The following is a 16,103-nucleotide window of genomic DNA, read 5'->3' as shown; positions in this document are numbered from 1 at the left end:
ACTCCCGCCCCCTGCACTTTTGCTGGTCAGAAATCCAGATGGAACATTCCAACATTGAGTTTTGAGCAAGCTCATCTGCAATGTGATGTGGCAGTGTAGAAAAGCCAGGGTGAGTGTTTCTCACATCCCAGGGCAGGAGGGGAAAGAGCCACTCTGGCAGTGCTGCCTTGACTGCTGTTGTGTTTATCAGTTTGGTTGAATTAAATCCAGGATTATGTGAACTGGAACAAATTATAATATCACAAATAGTATGGAGAAAGTGAATAGGGAAGTATTTACCTCTTCACATAACATGAGAACTAGGGGTCACCCAATTAAATTAACAGGCAGAAGGTTTAAAACAAAGTATTTCTTCACAGAATGCCCAGTCAACCTGTGGAACTCATTGCCAGGGGATGTTGTGAAAGCCAAAAGTAAAACCGGGTTCAGAAAAGAATTAGACAAGTTCCTAGGTGCATCAATGGCTATTAGCCAGGATGGGCAGGGATGCAACCCCATGCTCTGGGTGTCACTAAGCCTCTGACTTCCAGAAGCTGGGACTGACCAACAGGGGATGGCTCACTAGATAATTGCCTTGTTCTGTTCATTCCTGCTTAAGCACCTGGCACTGGCCCTGTCAGAAGACAGGACACTGGGGTAGATGGACCATTGGTCTGGCCCAGTATGGCCATTCTTATGGCTGGGAGTCTAGGTATAAGAACACTAACTCGCAGTGGGCTGGAGGTAGCCATTGTGGGGAAAGAGTTAAAAAGAGTGACACAAAGAACTGAGTGATGGAGAAATCCACACACTTGTTGTTGCTGCCGCCACCCTCCCTCTCCTGCCCTTCACTTTGATCTCTCCCAGTAGTTTTCTCTTAAAATTGCCCTGAATCCAAACATCAGTCTCTTGGACCCGGATACAGTGATTGCTGACATGCAGCACTCAGCTTGCTACCCTCCCTAATGCCCCCAAGGCGCCTGAGTCAGCTGGAGGGAGCTGGGAATCTGGAGTAGGGGAAGGGGCCGCTCCCTGGCACAGTATCCACAGGATGATCCAGAACAGCTCTTCTTGAGCTCAAAGAAGAGGGAGAGAGGCAGCAGCAGTCTAGGATGAGGGAAGAAGCCAGGGGAGCCTGTAGTGGAGGTAGCAGGACGTGAAGTAGACAGCCAAGGAGATGTGATGTTTTAAACTCCAGGAGGGTGGCTCTGAGCTGGCTGATATGGCAGCTGGGGTGCTAGTGAATTGCTGGAGCCTGGGGGCGGAGAAGGTGGGTGAGGCTCCAACCAGAGACAGTCAAGCACACTGGTGACATCGAAGTGATAGTGCAAAGGTGATGGCTGGCAGAGCTACTGCACAAGGAGAAGGGGATTCTGAGTCAGAAGTGATGGATGGTGCTAGCACATGGGGAGTTGGAGATGTCCTTGTTGATGCTCCTCTTGCCCTGGAGACAAGTCCTACTGAGGTGTTCACCTGAAGGTGATGATGGCTAGAGAAGGTGGTGTCAAAGGGTCAGATGAGAGCAGAAAGAAAGGGAGGGGGAGGGATAGCTCAGTGGTTTGAGCACTGGCCTGCTAAACCCAGGATTGTGAGTTCATTCCTTGAGGGGGCTATTTAGGGATTGGTTCCCCCTTTGAGCAGGGTGTTGGACTAGGTGGTCTCTTGAGGTCCCTTTCAACCCTAATAATCTATGATTCTAGGAAGGTTACTGGGGTGATGGTCAGGAGGGAGAAAGTAGATCAAAAACAGCCTCAGCAGAAGTGAACCTGGTGCTGTAACCAGGGGTTTGATAGGCAGGCAAAGCCACATGGCAGGAGAGCCTGGGAATGGGCAGGTTCTGCACCAAGGAGGCCAGGGTATCCATGACCTGGGGAGGGAGAGTGCACTGGATGGGTGTGCAAATGGGAGCAAGGACTGCAGGCAGCCCCACAAAGAGGGGCAGAAGCCTGTAGCTAAGCTGAGATGATCCAGCTCCCAGCCAAGTGCCCTGGAGCTCCAGTAGGGCAACTCTCCACTTCCTTGTTCCTGTGCCAAACTGGGCAGTCAGTAGCAGATGCAAGTACATCCAAACATGGCATCATTCACTATAGTTGAATGATGCCGGCAGCATACAGCCCATTGAGTTTTCACTGTCCCTCCATGCTGCTGCCACACAGTGCTGCAGGCACTGCCAGACAGGAAGCTGAAGAGCTGAGTGCCCCAGGAGGAGACACGTGGGCCTTTTCATACTTGCAAAGATGTGGGGGAGGTGACATCTTTTACTGGACCCCCTTCTGTTGGGGACAGGGACAAGCTTTGAAGCTCCACTGAGCTCTTCTTCAGGCCTGAAAGCTTGTCTCTGCCCCCAACAGAAGTGGGTCCAATAAAAGATGTTCCCTCCCCCACCTCATCTCTCTCCTATCCTGGGACCCACTCAGCTAGAACAATGCTGTAAACAGGGAGGTGGGAGTGGATTTGGATTTTCAGGAAGAAGAGAAAGCGGGGAGGGCTGCATCTCCTCTTTCCCATGTCCTAGTGGGCAGAGTTAGAGGTGATTTAAAATTTTGCGGGGAAGTCTTTAGCTCCTAGTTCCCCACCCCAGCAGCCCTTGACAGTGAGTCTGCCTCACTGCTCCCTTCCCAGTGTTCACCACTGCACCCAAAAGCAGCAGCTCAGGATGTTCTTACTGGTGGCAGATGACAGAACAGGGAGCAATGGTCTCAAATTGCAGTGGGGGAGGTCTAGATTAGCTATTAGGAAACACTATTTCACTAGGAGGGTGGTGAAACACTGGAATGGGTTCCCTAGGGAGGCGGTAGAATCTCCTTCCTTAGAGGTTTTTAAGGCCCAGCTTGACAAAGCCCTGGCTGGGATGATTTAGTTGGGGTTGGTCCTGCTTTGAGTAGGGGGTTGGACTAGATACCTCCTGAGGTCCCTTCCAAACCTCAATTTCTATGATTCTCTGATTCTGTGACAGCTAGTTGCTTAAGTATTGAAACAGTTAACAGTGTTGCCATTTACATTCAGATTCATATATTTAAGGCCAGAAAGGACCATTCTGATCATCTAGTCTGACTCCCTGCATAGCACAGGCCAGAGAATGTAACCCAGAGATTACATGAAGCCGATATGTTCTGCATATCTTTTAGAAAAAGATCCCCAATCCTGATTTAAAGACTCCCATTTATGGGGACTCTACCACAGCTCTTAGTGAGCTGCTCAAAGGGATGGTTAGTCTCAAAAAAACTTAAAAAACCTGAGCTTCATTTCTAATTGTTGTGACGAACTGGGACTGTTCTTAAAGTTTGCTCTGAATACTGTGTTGGTGCCTCAGTGTCCCCTAGGCAGTTCTTAAGTATCTAGGTGGTGGGATAAGGGTGTGTGATTGCTGCAGAGCAAAGGGCCAGTGCCCCTAAATGCCTGGCACTCTGTCTCCTAGCAACTGATGGCCTGGGCCCCTCCTCTGCAAAGGTGCCAACTGAAGGTGTTGGAGACAGAGGGATCAGGTGACCTCCTGGCCCGGGAAAGGAGCTGAGCAGAGAGGAGGGGCTGGAGGGGGTGGTTAGTCTGGAGCTGGCTGGGGATGAGGAGTGAAGGGCAGACCTGGGGGTCTGGCTCACTGCCCCCCAGAATGGACCCGGCCGAGGGGTCTGGTTCGCTGTATCTACAAGCTCTGTTTTAGACCCTGTTCCTGTCATCGAATAAACCTCTGTTTTGCTGGCTGAGAGTCACGTCTGACTGCAAAGTGGGGGTGCAGAACCCTGTGGCTTCCCCAGGACCCCGCCTGGGTGGGCTCGCTGTGGGAAGCCCACGGAGGGGCAGAGGATGCTGAATGCTCCAAGGAGAGACCCAGGAGGTGAAGACGTGTGAGCTTCTTGCCCTGAACAAGTCTGTTCCAAGGGAGAGGAGGCTCCCCAAAGTCCTGACTAGCTTAGTGGGGAGCAGTTCCAGAGCATCGCCCGGGGACTCCGTGACAATTGTCAATTGTCTTTTTGCCTTCATGTGCTAGATTAAAGAACCCTCTACTATCAGAAATCTTTTCCCCATGGAGATACTTCTACACTGTGACCAAGTCACCACTTAACCTTGTCTTCAGTAAGTTAAATAGACTAAGCTTCTTAAACGTTGCACTGTGAGGCAGGTTTTCCAGACTCCAGATCATTCTTTCACTTGTCTCTGAACCCTTTCCAGTCGTCCAATGTCCTTTTTGAAGTCTGGACACCAGAACTGGACACAGCATCCAGCTATGATCTCACTAATGCTGTGTACAGCTGCATCTCTCTACACTTACAGCCATGTCCCACTGGAAGCATGCATTCAGTCTCTTTCCATCTTCACCCCAAATCTTTTTCAGAGTCACTGCTTTTGTGGGTTCAGTGTGAGCTAGGTTCTTTGTACCTTTATCTTTGTTAGAGTCCAAAATTACCAGCCCTTTAAGATGAGTGGAACAGTTCCCCGCTTTCTGCGGTATTGTTTTAGGCTTGCTGCAGACTCAGGCAAACAGGCACTGCATCAGGTCACCACAGTCCCACTCAGAAGTTTTCTTCACATGCATATGGACTAGAGACAATTTTTAACATGAAATATCACGGCAGTCTCTGAACTACAGGGAACACAGGGCATGACTCTTAGCACATGTGACCGGGCCACAGACCAGTCACTCTCTTCCTATGAGGTTCAGGGGGGATGTGAGTGGCAGGGCTCAAGAAGGGCAGTGAGCAGCACAAAGCTGTTGGTGTCAATGCAGGGGCCAAAAGCTTAGTCAGCGAGGGGGAAGGGCTCTTGTCAGCCTGTGCAGACAGGTTGCCGAGAAAGCTCTGCTATTTCTTATCTCTCCCTACAGCAACTTCCCCTCCTTGCCTGTGGTCACAGCTCACTCCTGCATTCGCAGGGGAAGTAGAGATCCTGGCCCAGCTGCCTCCTAGCCCAATTGTACTCTGCTCTGTCTTAAAGAAACACCGCTCCATTTCAGTATCAGTAGCTCACTGTAGTCACTTTTAGTCAGAGGTGCCTCTGCCAGCCAACTGCCCAGCTGTTTACTCATAAGAACATAAAAACAGAAGAGCGGCCATACTGGGTCAGACCAAAGGTCCACCTAGCCAAGTATCCTGTCTTCCGACAGTGGCCAGTGCCAGGTTCCCCAGAGGTAATCACCAAGTGATCCATCCCCTGTTGCCAATTCCCAGCTTCTGGCAAACAGAGCCTTGGGCCTATCCAAAGCCAGCTCAGCCCCTGTTGACAGATTCCACCAATGCTCCACATCCAACGTAGTTCCAAAGCATACACCTAACCTAACCCCCAGCCTGCATGCTCCAGCCACAGCCTTGTCTTTGTTCTCATCACTTGGCCCGAGCTAGTCATCCCATTGCACAAAGCACACAGCAAAAGCAGAAGAGATCAGCGACCAGTGCCAGAAATGGGGAAAGACCTGGAGAGAGGCTATATAATGTTGTTAGAGATGAGGCAAATGCAGGGGACATGACAGGGTTGTAAAATAGTCAGTGGCATAAGGAAAGGGAATCAGTTGTTCTTATTTAGTCATTTATTTACTCTCAGAATACTAAAAGATTAGGGTCCCTAGGTAAGGGAAATATTCTTTTATGGAATGCATGACTGACCTGTGGAACTCACTACCACAAGATGTCACTGAGTCAGAGATCCTAAAAAGTATCCCAAAAGAATTAGATGTGGATATGAATAATAAGAATATCATCTGTGTTACACAAGGTAGAACAAAGTATTATAAGGGGTATCAACATTCATGCATCATGACATAACCCAACTACTAACTCTGTAAACTCAGGAAGAAACTTCTTTTCATTTTCCTCTGAAGTATCTGGAAGTAGCCAGTGCTTAAGACAAGAAGTGGTTAAGATGGACCACGGGCAACTGACTGCTGATTATACAAACATATCAGGGGACACTTTAAAATCAGGGATTTGCAAAATTTCAGGGAAAATCCAATTGCCAGCTCTCTGATTAGGTTGCAAAGGCAGAGCACATTCAGCAGTTCCATAACAACATTCCACTGTCCAGCTGACATCTCACCACAACGGTGGGAGCAGCAGCCAGGGGCACTTCAGAGAGATTTTGAGGCAGTTTCTCAAGCATGTGTAGATGCCAAACTCCAAGTAGGTTTCAGAGTAGCAGCTGTGTTAGTCTGTATCCGCAAAAGGAACAGGAGTACTTGTGGCACCTTAGAGACTAACAAATTTATTTGAGAATAAGCTTTCTTGGGCTACAGCCCACTTCATCGGCTGCATGCAGTGAAAAATACAGTAGGAAGATTTTATAAACTCTGAGTAGTGAGCAACTGGAAACAAGAGTTGACTGGTAGGCCTATGCATCTTGAAGCTTTTGTGTGTCTTTCTCTGGAGGCTCTGGATGATGGCTGGGTGAGTTATGGAAGGGTAGGAGAGGGCAGGAGAGAGACCTTTCCCCAAACAAACCTGGGAGCAGCAAATGAGAAGAGGCTGCCATTGTGTGCTCCGGAATCTCTGTGTGTATAAAAGTGTCTAGCCCTGGTGGTTGTGAAAATAACTTTCAACATCTCCCAGATGTACCCCACTGCAACAGTATCTGCCTGAGTCTGAAGAAGATGTGCATTTGTCTACGTTACTTGTTAAATCTGAACCCTAATGACTGCATTACCACTGATTAAGAGTGAAATAGTTAACAAAGTAAGCAAGAAGGGAGACAGACTTCATACCTCAAAGGTCTGTTCAACTTCCTGTGAGTGATGGCTCAAGTTAGCATTATGAGTGGGTTGAGCTTGGGTTGTGGAACTGATTTTTTTTCCAATTTGTCCCCTGAATAAATGGCAGGTAACTGGGATACAGAACAGCTACCAAGAATCCAAGGGAGTCTGTCACAAGTCATGCTACTGGGGAAAAACAGAGAGCTGGCCAAGGTGATTTCCTCAAAGGGCTGTCTGCTGCCAAGAGATAGCTAAGAAAAGAAGGCTGGAGGCCACCTGCTGAGAGGAGGCATTTGAACAAGCACAGCAGTGAGTTGCCTTCTGCAGTGGAAAGTGACTGCTGCTAACCTCCGCTTCAGCATGTGGGTTAAGCACGAGTAGGGCTGGCTAGGCAGGCTTAAACGTGGTGGGAAGGTGGGAGAGAGGTGAGGAAGGGATAGAAGAGGATCTACGATCATGCTGAGCCTGGCACAGGATGCTAGTTGTGTGTGTGTGTGTGTGTGTGTGTTCGTATACATCACACCTGCTGCAAGAGAAAGCTACAGCCTACCTGCTCAGGAGGAGTCAGTAAGGCCCGATCCAAAGGCTCCCTGAAGTCGGGGAAGACTCCCCTCTGCTCCAATGGGGGTTTTGATCAGGGCTAGTGCTGAGTGCCCAATTACAGACACCTTACAGAGGGGTCAAGCACCATTCAGAGCCGGGAGCACTCAGCACCTCTGAGAACCCAGCCCAGATTGTGTCATGGTGGGTCCCCAAAAATGGAGGCACCCAAACGCAGCGGCCATGTGTTACGCAGGGGCTAAAACTGTCAGCAGGATCCCACAGCCTGGCCTGCTTCACATGACGCTGCAGTACTCAGCCATGTAGGCCCCGCTGGCATTTCCCTTACATTGCAATAGTGGTGCCAGGCTTTGGAGACAATCTATGCAGGGGATTTTGCTCTTTTTCAATTCATTGTGGTGCCAGGCACAGCAGCGCGCCAGGCCGTTCGTGCTGTTCAGCTGCCAGCACCACATCCAAGTGCAATTAATAAACACGGCCCTCTGAATAAGTGCCTCCGATGGAAACATCTCGTGGCTGAAACCCCGCTCTGCCGCTCTTGCTCTGCTAATCACTAACTGATTTTCTCAGAGCTGCCTGTGACCCTCCCCTGAGCCAGCAGCTGCGGAGCTTAGAATTAGTCCGTTAAAAAGTGAGTCAACTAGAAACTGACAAGTGAAACACACTGGGCTTTGAAGGCAAATAAGAGCGTAAAACAAAACCTCAAAAAGCGAAGTGACAAACCCCAGCGGCAGGCCCCCATCAAGGGAGGAACGGGTTAATACGGGAGCCCTGGCATGCCCATATATAGACAAAACTGACACACTCTCCACCAATGGTGCCTCTGCCAGGCTGTGTTCGGAGCTAGCAAGGCAGATAGTGCCCAAGGTGGGGGAGGGAATATCTGCTGCTGGACCAGCTTCTGCAGGTGAGAGACAAGCTTTGGGGCCAGCCAGAGCTCTGCCTCAGTCTGGGGCAGGTGCCCCCACCCCACAGCGAATGCCAGGGGAGACAGATGGATTAGCACAGTAGTTAACATATTTCAAGGGACCCGTCAAGGTGAAGTGCCCTGCTAAGACCCCTCCAATCATAGGGAGGAAAGGCCTGGGGGCAGGGAAGCAGCTGGGGGGTGTCAGTAGGTTATAGATTGTCAGAATAAGCCATAAATTCAGTGCTGTCATTTTCCATTTCACCTGCTGTAAACAGACTGAGCCGGGCATCTGGAGGGGAGACAGGGCAGAGGTGGCTTGAGAGGGCAGCAGAGAGGAGGCAGGGCCAGGGAGAGCTCTTTTCTCCGCAAGGGTATTTCAAAACAGGCCTTTCCCCTGTTAGCAGAGACTGGCTCCTACACGGTTACACATTAAGGGCCAATCCTGACTGCTTCCACAGCACCATCACCTGTGCCCACCACTCCATAGGCACAACTAGCTTTCCTAGGACTGCGCTGTTTCTCCCTTGGGCTGAGCTGCGCTTCCCCTCCCCTCCGCAGTTCCCATGGCACCTCAATGCTGCCCTGGAGCCAGCATCTCTTCCTGGGGCTGCAGGTTTCCCCCGTGCTGCTGCAGGTGAGCTCATATTCTGGAACTGAGTTCCCATGTTGTCCTAGCCTGGGGCACAGCACCAATCTGATGAGGGAAGAGAAGAGCACATCCTACAGCTCTGCTGAGCCCTGGCTGGAGGAGGGGAGGGCTCTGATCCCTGCAGCTCAGGAGAAGCCACAGGAAGGATCTCAGCCTTTCCACTGACCTCAGGGAAGAGTCAAGAGACAGTGTCCCTGGCCGCGGCTGCTGAATGCTGTAGGGCGTTGTGGAAACCTGGAGCACAGCTGGGGAACTACTGAAAGACTTGCCAGAAACAGACAGGACTAGAGGAACTTCGTCACTGCCCTAAATGCCAGAAGTGCAATGGGAACATAATGATGATGATGAATATAAACAAATAACACAAGTATGTTGGGACAAAATTAGAAAGGCCGGGGCACAAAACGAGATCAAATTAGCTAGAGACATAAACGGCACCAAGAAAACATTCTACAAATACATCAGAAGTAAGAGGAAGACATAGGACAGGGTAGGCCTGTTACTCAATGAGCAGGGGGTGGGGGAGGAGGGAAATAACAGAAAATGTGGGAATGGCAGAGGTGCTTTATGACTTCTTTGTTTCGGTTTTCACCAAGAAGGTTGGTGGTGATTGGATATCTAACATAGTGAATACCAGTGAAAATGAGGTAGAATCTGAGGCTAAAATAGGAAAAGAACAAGTCAAAAATTACTTAGACAAATTAGATGTCTTCAGGTCACCAGGCCTGATGAAATGCATCCTAGAACACTCAAGGAGCTGACTGAGGAGATATCTGAGCCATTAGCAATTATCTTTGAAAAGTCATGGAAGATGGGAGAGATTCCAGAAGACTGGAAAAGGGCAAATAGAGTGCCCATCTATAAAAAGGGAATTAAGGACAACATGGGGAATTACAGACCAGTCAGCTTAACTTCTGTACCCGGATACATAATGGAGCAAATAATTAAGCAATCGGTTTGCAAACTCCTAGAAGATAATAAGGTGATAAGTAACAGCCTGGATTTGTCAAGAACAAATCATGTCACACCAACTTGATGTCTTTCTTTGACAGGGTAACAAGCCTTGTGGATGTGGGGAAGCGGTAGACATGTATATCTTGACTTTAGTAAAGCTTTTGATACTGTCTTGCATGACCTTCTCATACACAAACCAGGGAAATGCAACCTAGATGGAGCTATTATAAGGTGGGTGAAAAACTGGTTGGAAAATCGTTCCCAGAGAGTAATCATCAGTGGTACACAGTCATGCTGGAAGGGCATAATAAGTGGGGTTCCGCATGGGATCAGTTCTGGGTCCAGTTCTGTTCAATACCTTCATCAGTGATTTAGATAACGGCATGGAGGGTACACTTATAGAGTTGGCGGACAATGCCAAAGTGGGAGGAGTTGCTAGTGCTTTGGAGGATAGGATTAAAATTTAAAATTATCTGGACAAACTGGAGAAATGGTCTGAAGTAACTAGGATGAAATTCAATAAGGACAAATGCAAAGTACTCCACTTAGAAAGGAACAATCAGTTGCACACATACAAAATGGAAAATGACTGCCTAGGAAGGGGCACTGTGGAAAGGGATCTGGGGGTCATAGTGGATCACAAGCTAAATATGAATCAATAGTGTAACACTGTTACAAAAAAAAAGAAAAAAGAAAGTGAACATCATTTGGGGATGTATTAGCAGGAGTGTTGTAAGCAAGGCTTGAGAAGCAATTATTCCGCTCCACTCCATGCTGATTAGGCCTCAACTGGAGTATTGTGTCCAGTTCTGGCTGGCACATTTCAGGAAAAATGTGGACAAATTCGAGAGAGTTCAGAGAAGAGCAAAAAAAAAAAAAAAAAGATTAAAAGGTCTAGAAAACATGACCTATGAGGGAAGATTGAAAAAACTGGGTTTGTTTAGTCTGGAGACGAGACGACTGAGAGGGGACATGATAACAGTTTTCAAGTACATAAAAAGTTGTTACAAGCAGGAGGGAAAAGCATTGTTCTTCTTAACCTCTGAGGACAGGACAAGAAGCAATGGGCTTAAATTGCAGCAAGGGAGGTTTAGGTTGGATATTAGGGAAAACTTCCTAATTGTCAGAGTGGTTAAGCACTGGAATAAATTGCCCAGGGAGGTTGTGGAATCTCCATCATTGGGGATTTTTTAGAGCAGGTTGGACAAACACCTTTCAGGGAAGTTCTAGATAATACTTAGTCCTGCCATGAGTGCTGGGGACTGGGCTAGATGACCTCTCAAGGTCCCTTCCAGTCATATGATTCTATAATGAGGAGAATTGTTACTGTAAGACAGAGGTTTTCAACCTGGGGCACCGCAGAGTATGTCGAAGATTTCCAAAGGGCTCCACACCTCCATTTGAAAATTTTTAAGAGGTCCACAAATGAAAAAAAAAGGTTGAAAACCACTGCTCTATTGCAGGGGTTCTCAAACTGTCGGTCAGGACCCCATTTTAATGGGGTCACCAGGGCTGGCATTAGACTTGCTGGGGTCTGGGGCTGGAACCCCAACCTTTGGCTTTGGTCTCCCCGCTTGGGCCAGGGGGCTTGAGTGGGTTCAGGCTTCTATATAACCTTCCTGGGGTCACGTAGTAATTTTTGTTGTTAGAAGAGGGTTGCAGTGTAAAGAAGTTTGAGAATCCGTGCTCTAGTATATTTGTTTCAAGGAAGTGCACTCCCTAGGGGCCCCTCAGAGAACTGCACCAGTTCATGGTCCATTCTCCATACAGGACTGCCCCTGTGGCATGCCAGCAGCTGTTGGATGCAGGTATCCACTATTGTGAAGTTTTCACAGAAGAACATGGTCAGAGCCAACCCTAGGATTGGTAGAGACTTCTGCAAAAGAAGAGAGCAGGTTCCCTTCTCTCCCCCTCTGCACATCTTAACCACCAAGGCACTCGAGCCACCTTAGACTTCATTTCTGGACCGTGCTAAGCATAAGCAGCTCACTCACATTGGCTGTGAAGAGTTGTGAGTACCCAGCATCCGGGAAAATCAGGCCCTTCTAAGGTGTCTCAGCTTCAGCACCCAGAAGCAAAGACACCGAGAATCAATGGCCTATGCTGGAAGTTTTGACCCAGAAGTATAGCCAGGACTTACACAGTGGAGGATGGAGCTGCCAACAGAGCAGAGGCATTTCAGCCTTGTGTATGATTTTACCTCTGAAAGGTGAGAGTCCCCTTGCCCTGGTTCTCCTCCAGCCTCTAACATCAGCATCTCACCCCCTGGATCCTCCTCCACCCCCCCCACCCCCCGTTCAGTGGGGGATCCATCATATGCTCACCCTGAAACCGATAGCTGGCTGATCTTACTTGAAAGCATGGCTTCAGCCATTGTCACTGGTGACTCATGGAGAGAGCTGCTCCCAGGTTCTGGGTCCTGCAACGTGCAGGAGGTCAGACTAGATGATCATGATGATCCCTTCTGGCCTTGGAGTCTAAATTGTTCAGTTTATTCACCAAAAAAATGCAGATTTGGTCAACCTGAAACTATTTGCAAATTTGAGCTGCTCACGTCAACCAAGGAAGTGTGTTTCAGAGCCAGCAGAGTCGGCTTGTCTATCTGTCCCCTTTATCACTCTTAGCTCAGTGGTTAGGCCACTTGTCTAGAAGGTGGGAGATCCAGGTTTGAATCCCCAGTCTGGGGAAAAGGACTTGGGGATGGGTCTCCCCCACCCACGTGAACAGCCCTATCCCCAGGCTGTAAGCTGGTCTGCTGTCACTGCTCCTGTAAAGCTGTTCCACTTTGTATAAATATGTAACCATGTGTTGGGCCGAGGACACTGGAGCTTGGTGATTAAGGCACACGCATGGGAGATATGGAGTCAAAGCCCCCCTCTGATTCAGGCAGAGAGAAAACTGGAATTCACAGCTCTACCTCCCCCGTGAGTGCCTTAACCATCAGGCTACACAGTCCTCCTCGCGCTCTTTGGCCGCAAAGAGAGTTAAATGTTTATATCAAGCAGCAGAGTTTGAACAGAAGAGTGTGAGCCATCCACCCTAGAACAGCCTGCTGGTTAAGGCCCTCACAGAGGGGAGCTGAGTTTCAGTCCCTGAGCATCCCAGGCACATACCTAACACATGGGCAAACACAGACCCAAGCAGTTTGCTGCCTGAAATGGCCTTTCCCCAGGTGTCAGCGAATTCCAAACATTTTCAGAACCAAGCCGAACATTTTCCCTGAGTTTTCGGTTTGCTTACTGAACTAAAAAGTCATTGATTTGCCCAGCTCCACTCCCAGAGCCACCTCTTTACTCAGGACCTGCCCCCTTCCATCCAAATTGAATTCTCTCCTTCCCCCCACATCATCATCTTACGCATGGCCAGCCAGCAAACAACATTATGTGCAAGTGGAGCTCCGAAAGTCCCCCACATGCACCCATCTCTTACATTGGTAAGTCCCTCCCACCTCCCTGCAGCTCAGGACCATCACCTGGGCATCACCTTTGGCTCAGCACATGCAGGCTCTGTCGAAATCTTGCAGCTTCTGCCTACATATTTCAAAGGCCCGACCTGTCTTTTCTGCCCTCCCCCCCTCCCGCCAAAAAAACCCTTGTCTAGACATTTGTCATCTCGTATCTTGACTACTGCAACTGTCTCCTCTTGGCCTCACCAAGGGCAAAATCCCTTCACCCCCACCCCCACACGAACACTGCTGCTAAGATCAGCTTCTTTGCCTCTCCCCCTGGGCCCTCTTCCTCACCACATTAAACTGCTACTTTCAGGCCATTTAGGACCTAGCCTACCCATCCTGTCACCTCTGACACATGACCAAGCCCGAGCCCCTTGCTCTCTGCCAGCAAGGCCAGCCTTCATGGCCCATTTGGCCAATTCCCCAGCAAGCACCTTTGTGCTTTCTCCTATGCTGCACTTTCTGCCTGGGCAAAGCTTCCCGTTATGATCCAACACTTCTGTGTTGTCCTCCTTACACTCACCTTGCCCCAATGCCTACGCAGCACCCTTCCTTGACTAGGCCATGGCAGGCTGGGACAGCTGTTTGTAAAGCTGATCACTGCCCCACGCCCCCAGCTGTTTTACCCACCTGTTGTCATCTACATGTACCTGCTTTGGTATATGTGCGTCCAGCACCCAGCACAATAGGGCCCTGATTCCTGGCTGGGACACGAGGTGCTAGCGAATGCTAATAAGCTTGTGTCTTACTGATCAGCACCTGGTCACTCGGCCAGGACAAGGGGGAACTTCTTACCCCTCAACAACCCACAGGTGACGAAGGGAGAAAGCCGTAGCATGTGCGAGCTGGGTGATAAGAGGAGAAGCAAACAAGGAAGATGAGAGCAAAGCAGGAGAACAGCGTGTGATGATTGGTTACACTGACTGGATGTGAGCACTTAGCCGTAGGATCCTCCCAGCCAGAAAAGCATTTGCAAGGGCTACGTCTAGGAGGAAGATGTCAGAGTGTGGAGAGCACAAGGCCATGCTCAGCCCTGTTCTCCTGTTCAGTTCACTGAGGGCAGGCACTTCCACACACTGACCTCCCCTCCTAAACCCCAGCCAGAGGGGACTGCGAGAGCGCAGAGGACTCCCAATGGCCTGCAGACCAACCCAAGATATGAATCTCTCCTTACAGGCACTCTGTGCATGCAGCTACAGCCCTGAAGCTGCACGGAGCTGGAACTTGTGAGGAGCAAAAGCACGTGGGCGGCCAAATAAGGCATAGGCTGTGTGAAAGTGGGCGAAAGGCGGCCCCTTGCTCTGTAGCAAGTGCAGCTGGTGGCTGCTTGGCTGGGCGTTCCCCAGAGCTGCAGGCAGCTGCTTTTGGAAGAGACATTCTGCATTTTGTAGTTTTGGAAACTCACTTTTCATGACCTGAGGCAGAGCTGGGTATCAGTTCTTGAAACCTGCGCAGCAAAATCAACTCACTCACACTTCCTGCCTCAGCACGTCCTAGCTGCAGCCAGCCCCCAGCCCAGTCCCTGGGTCAGCACTCTCACGCCACACAGGCTCAGGCTACCCAGTGAACAGCTCGGCTGCTTAGAACCAGTTCAGACAAGGCTGACACACCCATACCCCCAGGCTTGGCTGAAATAATCCAGCAGCACTCCATGCAAGAGCAGAGTAGGAGCTTCTGTCCGCTGACTGCAAGCTCTGGAATCCCCCCTAACCAACTGGGATCCCTCTTTCCTGTCTCCTGGCCCTGGCCGGGATATGTTACAGGCTCTCCCCACTGCCTGTGGGATGGGAAACCTCCATCCACTGCCACCCTAATCCCCTCTGCAGACCAGCTCTGGGTATGTCTCTAACCCCCAAGCAGGAGACAATTCCCCTGCCCTTAGCTGTACAGGCAGAGCAGGTTTGGAGGGAGGCTGCTGGGAAGAGAGATTAGTCTTGGCCTTTGCAATCAGGTGGCCATTTGAATAGCTGTGCAGGGGCCCCCCACTTCCCTAGAACTACCCAGAGGCTAGCGAGACAGTAGGCAGCCAGTGCTGCCCCAGCATGGGCTAGGGAGCTGAGCTGCAGGCAGCGGGGCAAGCACGCTGGGAGATGCCACACTTGGTCAGTATCACCTAATGCCCAGCATAGCAGTAGAGGGCACACTACTGCTGGAAGCCCCATGATCTGCACCAGACAGAAAAAGCCAGTGCCAGCCACTTTGAGATCCCCTGGTACTCAAGACATTTGCCTGAGCCTCTTAGCCAAATGCCAACACTGGCTCTCAGATTTCACTTTCCTCCATTCCCCTTGCTGTCTCACCTAGATACAGGTTGCTTCTTCGTGTCCTGACACGCTGCATTGCTGTGCCATTAAACAGCTGCCAGGTATCAGTCCAGAGGTGGCTGCATTGCACTGGTGGGAGGAGGAGAGATTCCTGTGCTGGGTTTGTGAAGTTCCCCACTTCCATATACTGTATATCCCATTGCTGGGCTACAGCCCACACAACCAACAATGGAGAAAAGGCTCTTCCTACCTCTCCTCCACTTGCCAGCCAGACCCTTCCCTTGCCCATTGCACCCTGAACACACCAGACTGCCCCTATGCCCAGCACTTGCCAGCCTACTCTATACACAGATCCACCAGGGCCCCAGCCAGCTTCACTCTGCTCCATGTTCCCAACAGCAGGGCAGGACAGACAGACCTGGGGAGGGCAGCAAGCCCCCTGGCCTGGCCCTACTCCCAGGCAGCCAACGATCTTCCCTCTCATGGGACAACAGCCCGGGCCAGCCACCCCAGCCCATTGGAAGGAGGGAGTCTCCCTGTCAGTAAGCAGCACCTGAACGGCTCGGCTGTTGAGCACCTGGGGAGGGCTGGGTGTAGGGGGAGCCTCTAGCACAGAGCCAGAAAGCTGGGAAGGGTGAGGTGTAATTGGCAAGTAAGAG

The 16,103-nt window shown here is 50.2% G+C and overlaps 1 long non-coding RNA gene across 1 annotated transcript; it reads left to right on the top strand.

The window, feature by feature from the left end:
* The first annotated feature begins 8,038 nt into the window (after positions 1–8,038).
* Positions 8,039–10,426, top strand: LOC142047989 (uncharacterized). The gene is made up of 2 exons (XR_012657335.1): positions 8,039–8,123; positions 8,802–10,426. It is a non-coding gene; the product is annotated as an uncharacterized LOC142047989 (long non-coding RNA).
* Positions 10,427–16,103: the final 5,677 nt, after the last annotated feature.

Source organism: Chelonoidis abingdonii, chromosome 20 (assembly GCF_003597395.2).
Source record: "Chelonoidis abingdonii isolate Lonesome George chromosome 20, CheloAbing_2.0, whole genome shotgun sequence".
Classification (NCBI taxonomy): domain Eukaryota; kingdom Metazoa; phylum Chordata; order Testudines; family Testudinidae; genus Chelonoidis; species Chelonoidis abingdonii.
This window is presented reverse-complemented; position numbering and strand designations above follow the sequence as displayed.